This window comes from Esox lucius, chromosome 1, assembly GCF_011004845.1.
Source record: "Esox lucius isolate fEsoLuc1 chromosome 1, fEsoLuc1.pri, whole genome shotgun sequence".
In the NCBI taxonomy this organism is placed as follows: Eukaryota; Metazoa; Chordata; class Actinopteri; order Esociformes; family Esocidae; genus Esox; species Esox lucius.
The window spans coordinates 3,207,019-3,222,549 of NC_047569.1; the positions used below are offsets into that span (position 1 = coordinate 3,207,019).

The 15,531-nt window shown below is 41.6% G+C and overlaps 1 long non-coding RNA gene across 1 annotated transcript; it reads right to left on the reverse strand.

Moving 5' to 3' along the window:
- Positions 1–11,191: 11,191 nt before the first annotated feature.
- LOC117594248 lies at positions 11,192–11,578 on the reverse strand. Its single transcript, XR_004575600.1, has 3 exons — positions 11,544–11,578; positions 11,330–11,401; positions 11,192–11,241 (listed from the first exon to the last, which is right to left on the reverse strand). It is a non-coding gene; the product is annotated as an uncharacterized LOC117594248 (long non-coding RNA).
- Between the last annotated feature and the right edge of the window lie 3,953 nt (positions 11,579–15,531).

A 15,531-nucleotide genomic window follows, 5' to 3' on the forward strand; every position in this document is an offset into this window, starting at 1 on the left:
GTTATCGCCCGTTCATCCATTGACGTCATCCATTGACATCCTTTGACTATTCATTAGATTAGATTAAACTTTATTGTCATTGTACAGTATAACAAAAATGCAGTTAGCGTCTAACCAGAAGTGCAAATCAGAGTGCAAAAAAAGGCAAGGCGTTGTTGAGTCTATCATAAACAAAAGAGGTTCCTCCTTGTCACTCCTTTGTTGTAATGCAACGGCACGGGAAATATTTGTTGCATGTGAAACATTCTGCTACCAAATGGAGGAAAAGCTAATTATAGTGGGGGGACAGGCAAAATATTGCTTGGAGGATAGTGGCAGAGATTGTTGGTGTCTCAGGTGAGTTTTATATAGTAAGTTATCACTGTGTTAATAAAATGTGCTGTGATTATTTAGCATTGAGTTGTTTTTTTATATGGCAGCACGAACAGTGACCATGATAACATGTTTTTATTTTGCCCATGAGTGAAAAAATATGCATAGTCATTCAAATATATGATGAACTGATAAACCACAGGTCATTTTTTATTTATTAGTCTAAAGCAAAAGTTAAAAAAAATTATGTAGACAAAATTTTCCTTTATGCTTTAGAAAAACATTGCTTACAAAATCCAATCTTTTCTCTTGAAAAAGCAGATTGGAGACAATCGCAAATGAAATGAAACATGCAGTAATAAAAAAATGATAAAAATATTATAAGTAAAGTCTAAAAAGCATAATTAGAATAGCCTATACGCTATGCTATAAAATATATAGGCCTAAGGCATATACAGTGTGGAAAGAATAGCCCATAGAACACTGAAGAGAATGTCCAAACAAATTTGCATTATCCTTCCTGCCACAGTAAACATTATGGCAGGAAGGATAAGGTGGGGGGGACAGCCCTCCCTTTAGGTAAAACCTTTGTGACACAAGACAGATGGCAAGCAACTTACCACACCCTTTTTTCCTCTATAAATATGAACTGTTCATGTATTAAGTTAGAGACTCCTCGGATGATTATGTTTGTAAGCATTTGACGCGTCTCTCTATTAGCAATAAATAGTTGAATTGTGCCAAGAGAATTTTGTCTCTGTACTTCCTCCTTTAAGAGTTCTGATCGATGGAATTGCCATCACAGGAGTCTCATTTGTTATCAGAATTAGTCAGATAAATCGCTCCACCAACTAAGAACAGCCATGCACCAACACCCACAGAATCACAGAAAAGTTATCAATGCTTTCCCTGTAATGTAAGCTCGCAAAACACTTAGAGCTGACCAAAAACATCTGTGCCTATTGCGCTTAAAGCCAGGATTTCAAGCTATTAAATCATTTTAATTAATGCAAATGTTTTGGAGAAAGAACTGGAGACAGTTTAGCACTGAGAGAGAAATGAGTGAATGCTGTTCTATATCGTGAAGCTTTGCCCATAGGGGCTTTGCTCCTATTGGTTTACCCTATCTGCCAATAGGCAGGCACTGAAAATTTAAATATGCAAATAGCACCTCTCTAGGCTGTGGACACGCACACTTGTGTTATGCGTGTCTAGGGCCGCTTCACGCTCGTGAGGGTGCTACAGAGGAGCCCGTATGCACCGCCTGCGCAGTCCTTCCTTTACCGGTGAGGATGGAGCGGCTGGCATTTTTCACTGAGGAGGTCCCTCTCACCGAAGTCCTCTCTCTCCTCTCCGAGGAGAACTCCTTTCAGGAGTCGGGGACGGCGGCTGAGAAGACCGGCCCGGTGATAGCTCCGCCCACCTCGGGAACTGCTCCCCCCGCTCGGCGGCGTTCTCTCTCTTCCTCTTCAGAGGAGGAGGTCGTCACCCCTGTAAAGGAGGATTTCTTTGCTGCCATCTCTGCCGCTGCACGACGCCTGCGCATCCCCATGCCGGTGCCTGCGCCAGAGGAAGGGGATGACCTGTTCGAGGCTGCCCAATGGATGCGGGCCCGGTGCCGACGGCGGCGCAAGTGGTCCCCTCACTTTGTAAATACGTAGAGGAGGCGTGGAGCGCGCCTTTTATGACCAGGGGGACCGCAAAGTCACACCTCACCTTCACTACTGTGGAGGGGAGGTTGGAGGCGCTGAGCAGGGGCATTCTGCCTCTGGAAACATCTCTGGCGTCCTCCCTGGTTCCGGACCTGAGTACCTGGTCTGACAAGCGTCCCGCCCTGCCTTCGGTGAGGGACCGTCTCTCTGACAGCCTGGCGACCTTTGGCTGGCCTTGACCTCCCAGAAGGAGCCGGAGAAGGTTCCTTTCCTGAACGCTCCACTTCAGGAGGACGCGCTGTTCGGTGCTGCGGTCACTGAGGCCCTGGTGCATCAGAAGAAGGACAGAGAGGAGCGTCTCCGTTTGGGTCTCCGCTTGGGTCCCCTCTTACCCGTCTTCTCTGCTCGCCCCTCTGTGAGGTCAGGTCAGCTATGCTCGGATGCCCCGCCTGCTGGAGCCTCTGTTTCCTTGATTACAGCTGTAACCGGTGGGGAGACGGACGGCTCGACACAAGTGACACATGCGTCATCCTCTCCCTTTCGGGGTGGCCCCGCCTTGGGCGGGTTGGCTGTTCATGAACATCCCTCCCGCGGCGGTCGGGGCGGAGGACGCATACAATCAGTGGTTGACCACGGCCCCTCAGCTGCGTGCTCGCCCGCTCTCTCTGTTCTACTCAGAGTGGCGTCGGCTTAGCACTCTGCCGGGGTGGCTAGACGTGATGCTGAGGAAGGGGTACGCGCTGCAGTTTCCTGGTGCCCAAAAAGACGGGGGGCATGCGACCAATTCTGGACTTGCGCGTTTTAAACAAATGCGCCTTAAGGCGGCCGTTTTGCATGCTCACGACGAAAGTCTCCTGGAGTTTATGCATCCAGGGGATTTTTGTGTCAGCATCGATCTGAAGGATGCCTACTTCCATGTTCTTGTTCTGCCGCGCCACAGGAAGTTCCTGCGGTTTGCCGTTCAGGGTCAAGCATACGAGTACACAAGGATTCTGTTCGGGTACGCGTTGGCCCCCCGCACTTTTACCAAGTGCGTAGAGGCTGCGTTGGGACCGCTGAGGTGCCAGGGGGTCAGGGTTCTGGCCTACCTGGACAACTTGTTGGTTCTGGCGCATTCGGCGGAACAGGCAAAGGTTCACACGTTCCGGTTAGTGATTCAGCTCACTCGCCTGGGCTTTGCGGTGAACTGGAAAAAGAGTGCTATTCAGCCCAGTCAACTGGTGGTATTTCCGCTAGTGTGAGGACGTGGGGGTTGACCCCCTCTGTTGCAACATGGGCAGTGTCCTGTCATTCCTGGCACGCACAAGGTGTACGCATGTGCAATCTCGGCATGTCATGAGGGTTTCAATGGAGTGTCTGTGTTTAGGACATTTGTGCTGCCGCGTCTTGGGGGACGCTGTCGCCGTTTGTCAGATTTTACTTGCATGACATGGCCACAGGCACTCAGTGTGGCTGAGTCTGGGGTGTGAGTTGGGTCCGTTGAGCTACTGGGACAGCGCCATTGACATGGGTCTGTCCGCTGCTCCGGTGTACCTGTGCGCTTTTGTGTGTGACGCTCGCATTTTGTGTGCTGGAGAGCCTCCTTGTGCGCCGAGTCCCGGTCTCGGCATGTTCTATGGGCTGGCCTCGGACACTCCAATTCAGCCGAGGCTGATTGAGGAGGTACCGGTTGGGTTGGTCCTGTGTGTACATTCGTTTGGGGGCTGTGATCAGCGCGCAACCGTATGTGCTTAGAGTGTGCAGGATGGAAGCAGTTCAGTGTCATGGTTTCCACGCCTGGGCCGTCCTGTTTGGCACTTATCTCTTAGGTGAGGTGGGTGACAGGCAGGGAGTACATCGCTCGCTTTGCCCTAAACCAATAGGAGCAAAGCCCCTATGGGCAAAGCTTCACGATATAGAACAATGGTTACTTTCATAACCCCAGTTCTATGAGTGGAGCGTCGCCAATAGGGTTCATGCCCTGACCTGTCACTGACTGCTTTTCTCGTGAAGAAAGGTATGTCGGGAGGCAGATTGGGGTGTGTTGACCTCTTTTATAGCCATGGGGCAGATGGCCTAGAAAGGTGCTATTTGCATATTTACATTTTCAGTGCCTGCCTATTGGCAGAGAGGGTAAACCAATAGGAGCGAAGCAGGGATGCAGGGATGTCCACTACACAATCGTGTCTGGTTTTAATTGGCGTCTGAGGGCCATCTAATACTGGTTTTCACCCTTGTCCCTTTCATGCAATGATTACTCCATCATTGAGTGCTATACATGCTCATATTTTTCATGTTCATACTTTTCAGTTGAAATTAGAATGCATCGAAAGGAGCCAGTTGAAGTGGTTCGGGCACCTGGTAAGGATGCCCCCTGGACGTCTCCCAAGGGAGGTGTTCCAGGCACGTCCAGCTGGGAGGAGACCTCGGGGTAGGCCCAGGACTAGGTGGAGAGATTATATTTCGACACTGGCCTGGGAATGCCTCGGGATCCCCCAGTCAGAGCTAGCAAATGTGGCTCGGGAAAGGGAAGTTTGGGGTTCCCTGCTGGAGCTGCTGCCCCTGCGACCCGATACCGGATAAGCGGATGAAGAGGAGATGATTTTTCAGTTGGCCAACATTTCTAAAAATAATTTTATATTGGTCTTAAGTAATGTTCAAATTTTCTGAGATACTGAATTTGGGAATTTCATTATCTGTCAGTTATAATCATCACAATTAAAAGAAATAAACATTTGAAATATATCAGTCTGTGTGAAATGAATGAATATAATATACAAGTTTAACTTTTTGAATGGAATTACTGAAATAAAAACAATGTTTTGATGATATTCTAATTATATGACCAGCACCTGTATACATTAAGGGTGTTTCTACCTAGCACAGATCATGTTTCTAGAAGTAAACACATACGGAAAAGAAATGTATTTTAAATATTTTTTTGAATATATTTAGAAAATATATTTCCAAAACATTTGGAAAATATATTCCTGAATACATTTAGTAAATATGTCAAAATGTTTGAAATTGGCCACTTAAATATATTGGACAATTGACAAGGTGGTGTTTCAAACCTGCAACCTTATGTTCCACAGTAAGGTGCGCTAACCACTACTCCAAACAGGATTAGGTCAGAAGACAAGGCAAGTAAGAGTATTGCCAAGTTTACCTTAGTACATTAGACTGTATTTGTTACTAAAATTAAATGTATTTTGGTAATGTACACATCTATAAAATGTGTTTCAACGCCTAAATGTGATATAATCAATACATCTGTAATTACATTTAATCTTTTTACTTTCACAGGACCTGTAAAATACATTTTATAATGAATTTTCTATAATACATTACAATGTATTTCTACATTTTCAAATACATTTCAGAATAAAAGGTGAAATAAATTATGATCCTAAATGTATTCGACTTACATTTTGCATGGCAAAAATAAATTAATTTTCCATATGGGAACCCCCATGCCAGATGGTCACTGTAAACATGCCTCTGGTTATTAGAGTACAACCTACAGAGAGATAATCTAAACAGAGAGGTTTCTGTTGTTCTCATTATCTAGGCACATTCACTTCCAATGAAACATACTTTCATATTGTAATTATTAATGCTCAGATTCCATTGTGTGTCTGTAAGAAATTCAAACATTCAAAGGTATGTAAACTTGATTTAAAAAGGAGCCAAACAACTGTTTGATAATAAATGGCTTCATATCACTATCTTTAAATAAAGTCCTCTGCTTCACAACACAGCAGCCAGCCCTCCTTGACAACCTTTTGAACCAAACCAAAGATACCAATTAGATATCCCCATTGGCAAAATCTCAAGTTGGCTGTTACATGAGCTTGTCATACGTTCTTAACTCTAGTAACACATTTTGTCAAAATATTTCAAGAATGATTTGTAATAATATTCCAGTAAGGAGATATGGTTTAATGTTACGCGTGTCGGGGGCCCTATTTAATCTGGGTATGGCCCGGCCCTGATAATGTTGTATTAGTCTTCATGTCATTTCATTTGATTAAGTGTAGCCCCACACAACCCATAGGCTTATTACTGAAATATTGTCAGAATTTTTTGTGTCCTTGCCGTTTACACGAGATGTTAGCTGTAATGAGTTTCCTATTAAGGTAGGAATGAGACTTGTATCTGTAATTTCTTAATTGTTTATTGAAAACTGTGTTTAGACGTAATCCTTGTCACCCGCCTCATGTGTATAAACTCGAAGACATTCTTGCTGCAGGTTTTATGAGTTGCAGTTCATTTGTATGCATTCCTTTACATCCAATCTATTGGATCACAGTCAGAACTCAGTAATTTTTTTTGTCTAGACAGAATTGTGCATGTTCCATTTATTCATTAATGATCAAAATAATCCATGAAAAAGTAAGCTATGTCAACCAGACAAATGTTTAGTCAGAGGTGCAATGACTAACTCTCCTCTGTATTTCCTAGATGTTAAGCTGTAACCAATCTGAACACCCTTTTCAACTTCATAAGATTCCATGGCCGATCATTCTTGGAAGTTCAAAAGAAGGGGACAAACCTACTGTACCAATTATACTGTTTCATAAGAACAGTATTAACACTGGTTATGAATTTCTTGCTGGTGATGCCAACCTGGTCTCAGGGGAATAAGTAACTTAAGTATATGTAAATCTGTGACAGACAAATTTGTATGATACATTACGTTCTATTATGGTACATTACAATGCAGTACCAAACATAATATTTTATACATTTGCAAAACTACTTCATGTGTTACGAAAGCTACAAAAGGGTTACTGTTTGGCATCATAGTCCTGTGTTAAAGGTTAGGTTAAAGTTAGAAAACGGCAAAAAAAACATCTCTTCATGGATTCTTATGTGCAACCATTGAAGTAAAGGTCGTGGGTGTTTTCACCCATCCATCATCCTCGACCGCAACTCCCTCCCTAACAGTCACTCTATTTAACTCTAAATATGCTCACAACTGCAGACTATACAATAATGTAACTTAACATATCTTACAAATTCAGTTGTCAAAACAATTTTACTATCTTGTTAAATTCAGCCTGGTGGCTCCAAAAAAAAAAAAAATACACAAACGTGTCAACCTTTGCAGTGTGCACCACCCATCCCCCAAAGGTGACTGTGAGTCTGTGTACCATACCTACCTTGCAAACTCTGTGACCTCTGCTCAAAGTCCAATGATAGGTTTCTGGGGAGGCTGCTAATCAGGTAGCTATGAGGGGCTCTGCCAATTCCCCTGACTCTACAGGTCACAAGCATTTTAGAGTCTCCTTTGAGCAGCCACAGAGTGAGCGGCAAGCCCATCTCTGTCCTGCACAACAACAACTGGACTCATTCATAATAGATTATCTGGACCTGTGGGACTGTGTGATTGCCCAAAGTGAGTTGCGTGACTGGGCTTTTAGAAGTTAGTTACATAATCACTGCCTATTGTGTCTTGCCTTTCTGTTTACTGTGTTGTTTTAATTGGGTTTAGTATACATTTTGCAGTCTGTTGCTGTTTTTACCACTTTAGCTCCCAATGTGCCACTACCAGTGTTATACCTCACATTCTGTTTATTTGAGAACCACATCCTTTCCATGTGTACCCAGCCTGTTAGATAGGTCCTTGACTAATTTAATCATTACTCCCTAAGGGTCAAAGTACTTCACTACTTAGTTTTATTTTCAACAGACACATAGGTTGATACATTAATATGATTGGCCAGAGAGTTCACTCATCAAGTTTTCTATGTTTGACTGGCAAAAATAAGGCTTGAATGCAACTAACTCTAGGACCGGGTTGAATACCACAAATGTAAAAATAATTCTGAGGTTCGGACGATTACAAAAACTGTAACATTACAAATGTAGTCACGTAGTCTATATTCTGTACTTTAGAAAGGCTAAACTAGTCACTTGTGTTTTTCTGTGACTAGTTTAGCCTTTTAAGTGCACAAGTTTTTCCACAGGTATTTAATATGTTTTTGCATGTTTTGTTGTTTTATTTACTGTTGTTTCTTTAGCGACAGTGTCAGTCTGGTAAATCATGCATAGACTTCTTAAATCTTGACAGATTTGCAGCACAATTCTTCCTGAAAACTTGACAGTAGTGTAAAATACAAAAACTAATTATAAAACAACTCGTTTATTGACCGTCCATTTATTTATTTTTGACATGGGCACTGAGTCCTATGGTTGCATGTTGTGTAGGAAGGGAATGGGTGTATGAGTTGTTTTTGAGACCGCTTACAGAGAGGAGTTAATCTGGCTACATGGTGCCAGGACAACAACCTCTCTCTCAACTCAACATCTGCAAGACTAAAGAGATGATTGTGGACTTCAAGAAGTGTTGGAGGGGGTCATGCCCCCATACACATCGATGGAGCTGAAGTGGACAGAGTCTCCGAATTCAAGTTCCTCAGTGTGTTCATCAAAGATTACCAGAGCATCGGGGGCACACATCCAAACTCACAAATATTTTTCTTTCAGGCAATAAGGCTCATCAACTGGCAACACTGATCTATGATCATATTGGTCACTCATGAACATTCCAAATGCTCTGATGTCTTTCCCTGTACATTAGAAAAATTTTCTGTACTGTATGAAACATTCATAGGCATAATCACACTCATTTATAATTTTCAATGCTTCTAATCATTTCCCCCATTCTAAACTCTTTAAAATGTTGTTATCTAGTTTACATTGTTATGTATATTATTGCTATATATCTTATATTCTTCTACATAGATGTGTGCCATGTCACAATAATTTTATTGTTCAGAATGACACTTACTCTGTGCATGTGATGAATAAACCTGGAACTTTGTATGTTATCAGAGCCTTAAGGCAAATTAATGGCAAGAAATTCTGTTCTGTTTTCAGCCAGCTGCAGCCTTACTGGATCTTTGTTGTACATGTCCATACTACTGGACAGTAGTCAAAATGGTATGCAGGTATTTTTTTCATAGCAGGCATACAGTACAAACAAACCTGCACAAAAATGTAACTGTCATAACTGGTCATCCAACTACAATACTTTGAATTTAGCCTGCTGAACTCAAGCCCAAAGACCAAGAAGGCGGCACACAAGCACTATAGGCTCAGGGTCTACCTAGATTTAGCAAATTAGCAGTAAGTAACTTAATAGTTCTTAGTTTATTCACTAAATACAGCCTGACATACACTATACCCGAGAACTCCTAAATATTGGAACACAATGCACACAGTTTCACTTCCACTGGAGATCGCAAAGACGCCCCAGGAGAGGCAATTCACATTGCTGACAGGAAGTTCCTGGAGGTGGCGTCGAGATCGTGAACAAAGGCGAGGGAAGCGGGGTGGCCTCTGGGCTAGGCTACAGCAAGCCCCCATCAGCTTTCACTACCAAGCCTTTTCCTTGCTAACGTAGGGTCACTGGCGAACAAAATGGATGAAATACAACTAAGAATCATCTCACAAAATGGGATTATGGATTGCAATGTCATTTTCATGGAAACGTGGCTGAACAACAGTTTACCTGACGAAGCAATTTGTCTAGAGGGGCACGACGTCTTCAAGGCTGATCGTACGGCAGAGGACTCTGGTAAAACCAGAGGAAGTGGTCCCCAGATAACACACATTCGTCTTACCGATGTCGGGCCGACATACACACGAGATGTCGGCGGAATGCAGTAAAGACATCGGCTGCTCATTGGCAAGATGTCAAGTAGACGTCAATTTTTCCCTTCCATCGATATTTGAACGACGCTTTCCGCTTCTCCGCCGACGGTTAACAGCTCTACTGCTGAAGGTTAATAGCTCTACTGCCGACATTTAATAGATTTACTGTCACGATTGTGTTGGTGGTAGGGCACAGAGACAGACGTAATCCATGTTTTAATGAAAAAGAACCAACACATACGCGGCATCCAGTACAAAACAAAATGAACCACAACGGGTGTGGCCGCACATAGAACATAAATAGGGTCCCCAATTGGAGGCAACGATTTACACCTGCCTCCAATTGGGGAGACCAAACTGGGTAGAGGTGGCTAGAGGAACCACCTTCTGTCCTGTCCTGACTATGCCCCCAGCCCACTGCAGAGATGGCTAGGGGCATTGCCAGGACGTGACATCTACTGCTGACGTAAAGTGAAGAGATAAGACTGAACTTTATTTATTTATAGAATGTACAATATAACAAACATAGAAAAAACTAAAGAAGCCTAAACAAAAACACCCAGCAATTGTGTATTATAAGCTACTAATTAATCGTCCTCTTCTTCCGCAGGTCTCTCCCTCCAGATGCCGACCCGCCCAAGAACAGAACCTGAAAGACAAAATATGAAGCGATTGCAATAAGTACAACAGTGATTATGTAGCATTCAATTTAATGTGATGGCACCATGTAAAGAAAAACAAATCTAAATGTTTTTTGTTAGACAACATACACCATTTTTCAGTGTACAAACCCATTCTTATGGAATGTAACGGGTTGAGCAATTTTCTGCATGCAATTTGAGAAACGCAGATCGCATTGTCATAGTCAGAGCTACCAATATGCTCTAAGCAGATGAGTTGAAACAGGAAAACAGACGTCCTGAATGCGTTCAAAACAACTCTCGTTCTCCCCACGCTACACAAATTATATTAGAGTGTTTGCCAGCATGAAAGAGAAGGACAGTCATCAGAGGAACACACGTTACAGATAGAAAGAATAGGCCAGTCACCAGAAGATGTAGCTATCAATATTGCTGCCACAACTGTATCCCCAGTTATATTGACACGCACTGAGAAACACAGACGTTAGGTAAAGCAAGTTTGGCTAGTTAACACTAACAGTACTATTTCCATGCTTATCCATGATTGTTCATACAACATAAATGTATAGGTTTTCAGTGTGATTTTCTTCAGTGGTAAATAGTTTAAACTATTGCAACAAAAGAGAATGGGGGAGCAGGGACAAATGTCAGGCAGCTTTAAAGTTGGATTAAATTATGTATTATACTTGAATCTGAATAACCTTATTAATTAGGAGAAATTATTACCATCTCTGAAGGGTTATGCTCTGCGTTTTCACAAGAAGCGTATGCATTACTTCAGTAAGCAGGGGATACAAGAGCCTTGATAATGAGGGACAGAGTGGTGCAGAAAGTAGAGTGCCAACAAGGTACATGGGTGTTTGAAGTAGGTGTGAAGTCTTTAAAAGTATTTCCAAGGGACCCTCCAGTCATTTTATTTATAATGTTAAACAACAAGAACCTGACAGAGTTTGGTGGGACACGTTGCTCACAGGTCTGAAAACAAGGTCTTGGAGCTAGAAGAGACAAGGACAGGGCTGAGTAACATTGAAAGTATAACAGGACTACAGGACTCTTGTTTTGTGTTATACTCATTCAACCTACTTCCAAGAGTGTTACTTTCTTCCATTTGACTTGAAGTTGTAGGTTGGACCTCCACTCCTGGCCTCCAACTCGCTGTTGGGACACAAATAGAAGATATGAAAATAGTGGTCAAGCTGTGTCATGGTCCAGGTGCCATGCTCTGGTTTCCAAGCAGCCCTGGATCGTGACATGTGTATGTTCATTGTGCGCACCTGTGTTCTGTTAGGTTATTCACCATGTCTATTTAAGTTAATTCCTTTCAGATGCTGGCCTGGCCTGTGATCTGGTCTGGTCTGGCCTGTGATCTGGTCTGGCCTGGAACTTGGATCTGGATGGCTAGTGACTTAAAGAATAAACATCAAAATGAGTATAATGTTACTTCATATCTGACCCTGTTGACCCTTCTGTGTCACTTGCCACTTCTAATGCCATTCTGGTGGTTTGTCTTTGCTCTCACAACCAATGGAGGAGTGGCTTTAAGAGGAGCCTCCTTGCCTTTTTAGTGGAGAGGTTGAAATTGTGATGGCAATTCCATCCATCAGAACTCTTAAAGGAGGAAGTGCAGAAACATAATTCTCTTAGCACAGTTTAATAGAGTATTTACAAATAGAGAGACACGTCACATGCTTACAAAAAATAATCAGAGGAGTCTCTAACTTAATACATGAACAGTTCGTATTTATCAAGGAAAAAGGGGTGTGGTAAGTTGCTGGCCATCTGTCTTGTGTCACCTAGGTTATACCCAAAGGGTGGGCTTACTACCCCCCCAAGGACCACACAAGAAACAAAAGGACTGACACCCTTCTTTGTCTAGGCAGGAGAACATCGTCAAATATCCTGTGATATTATACAGACATGTGTGTCACAATCAAAGTAAAGATTTACATACCAGCCAATAGAAAGACAGACATTTCCCAAATGTTCATAACAATCCATCCTCTTGATACCAAATCAACCCTTGGTATCAATCCTTAAACAGTTTACTCATTAGGATGTAGACTGCAACAAAACAGTACTCTTTAACAACATGACTCTGTTGATATCATTACGCTAATGATTAGAGAACGGAACAAATCTAATATGTCTGGATCCTCATTTACATGCTTCTAGACTATAACCTTCGTATTAACTCCAAGATCACACATTTTCATTATACAGAATTATAACATAGTACAGCAAAACCTTTTATGTTAAAATCATTGGTCAAAGGAAATAATTCAAGTGACACATAAGATTGACAGTATTGGGTATGTAGCATCAACACGTGGTGTGTAAACACCTATCACTGAATACATCCTTCAATTTGTCACTGGTACAAAGTCCTCTAATGCCAATTACTCGATTCACTGAAAAGTCCTCTCATGGTTCCAATTAGATGTACTTCCAAAGTCATCACAAATGTTCTGCTCCTCCAAACGTCAGACAGTCAGTTATGAACCATTTCTTGGCAGTCCATTGTAACAGAACGTGAATGTCAGATGTATATTCCAAGGTGTTGTCCTTCATCGCTCAAATGCAGGTTACCATGACACAGCTCTAGTTGTCTCCATTCTAGCTGCTTTATCAGCCAGGTCAGGAGAATCTGTGTGTTCTACTTTGTGAATGCCAAGATGATCAGTTTTATCTAAGGGCTCTATAGCTGCAGGCCGGGTCGGTGGTGATGGTTACTAGCACCAGAAAATTAACTTTTTTCAATTCACCGTGCCTTATCTTTAAAGCCCTCCTGTAGCATGTCTCCATCCCCAGGTTCCTCTCTCAGCTACCTGGACAGCAGATGAGATGTACCTGGTATAGACCCAATCAGCTTGGCATGATGTCGTGCAATTGGTCTTCCATGCCCCAGTAAACGTTGTCCAGAACTGGAGCTTTCCTTAGCCCCCATCCTCTCGGTTGGAGGTTGCCTCCTCCATCTCATGGCAGAACCGTCAGGACTAGAATTAGTCCAGCTCACAGGAACCTGGCATCACTATAGACGTGCGGCCCCCAGGCTAGAGTCCACTCATAGCTGTAGGACACTGTGTGTGAGATCCATCTCATCTTCAGCCCACTTCACAGTTGTCCTTTAACCAAACTCAGTCTCTCTGGCCTCCTACCAGTCCTCTATCGCTGAATCGCTCTCAAGTGTCCTGTACCTGTCAGGGAATTCTCCTTGAGAAGATTAGTTGCAACTGCACAGTACACCATCAGAAATATGTCCATTACATTAGCTTGTTGCATCTTGCTGATGCATTAGAACCCAGTCCAACCAAACACTCAAAACTATATTTCCAATGTCTTTCTGCTTCCTTTGTCTAAATAGATTAGAACAGTTGTAAACAGTAACAGTATGGTTAAAACATTAACATTTCTGGTGCTTCTGTTCTGCTAGTGTAGCAAAATAACAATTCCATTATTTTCTATAGTTGGTTTAACAACCAACAAATAACAAAACAACACAAAGAACAGAAGAACACAATTTTCCATTTCCCATTACTGTTCCAATTATTCATCAGTTAAGATAGTTTGCTTACATTGAAGTATTACTCTAAAAGAGTAGTTCATGAACAATTCTCAATTCACCTAACCAGATCTCAGTTGGTATATAATCACATCTGATTGTGTTGTCTCGGAACTGCAATCAAATTCACCATTGTTTCACATAAATGATCAAATACCTTATTGCAAATCAAAACATGTCACACCATCTCGAAGGTCAGCTAACATAACTTATTTAGCCAAATTTCTCTACAAGATGAAACTCAGTGTGAATTTCTCTAAGTCTCTTCTTAGACACAACATACACCTCAAAGAAACATCTGTTAACCATTAACATTCCAATGATTCCTACTAGTACAGAAATTAAGTACATAGTACATGTATATAAAAATAATGAAGAGTCATTGAATATGTAAATAAACATGGAATTGACACTTCCGGTTCCTTCAAGTCAAAAGCCAGAATAATAAACACCAAGTATCCAATGTAGGCGAATTAGAATACTCAATTTTGATAATGTCACCAGTAAGTCTGTTTCTCTTCTAAAGAGTTCAAACAAGTCAAAAACTCATTTCAAACAGCCCTGGTTTTTGTGTCAGTGAATTGAGCACTCCAGGGGGTCTGTATCCCTCTTTACAATTTAGACTATGTAAAACTTCTCAACTTGGTTTTCTAGAATAAAACTTGATGCAGAATTACTTTTCTCAGTATCAATTAAACATGGCCAAACTTAGTAAACATTTAAGGAATGACAAAATGTGCTCCCTGCACCTTTTTACCCACTTACTCCATAATGCATGACATTAATATGATTACTTCTAATCAAAGATCAAACAAACTGAACAATAACAATCCCATAGTCACTTATTCATCCCATCAAATTAGTTATTTCTTGGTTAAACCATTTAAAAATGGTAAGATGTATTCTACTCAACCATAATCATGTTAGATTTGGATAAAACAAACTTTTCAAAAACCCAGTTAGACAAACACTGTGAACGAACACTAAGGGATGCTGATTTTAACAGATGCCAATTTTCTGATATAACTATGGAAACAGAAAAACTAAATTCTTCATTTTACTCTTTAAGTACTTATTTAATTCGCTTTGAACTCTAAGTTCAACTCTTTTTTATCATAGATAATAATTTCATACAGTCTCCCCCTGCTTTCACGACAGAGTGAACTGAAAATGACTCCAAGCGTGAAAGCAGAACCATTACAGAACGGAGATGAAAAGAAAATCGATAGTCGGGAGGAATCTAACATTAATTCAGTAAAAAAGTCGCAAACTGAATATCTAACAAAAACAAATGTGAAAATTAGAAAAACATCCACAAAGAAAATCAAAAAAACAACTGTGCCACATGGTCGCTTGTGTGAAGGAAGTATAACCCATAAAACCAAAGACAATGGTGTCTTACCCAGTAAAACAACTCCCAAATTAGCATATCAACATTTGCATTTCCACAGGCAATGGCCAAACTAAGTTGAAACAACACATTCATCATGACTCAATGAACCTACTAAAGTCAAGGGAATTTTTTCAACTTAGATGCATGACTATGTTAATCAAAATAGTGGCGGTCAGCCAAAATCGCTACTGTCATGCATATGTCATGCAACGACATCAAGATTGTTCTAGCAATTAACAATGTGGGAAGACTTTAGTTCTCCCAGCTTACTACAAATATGTTTAACTTAACGTGTGATTAATACAAAACTAAACATACTCATGCTGGGGAAAT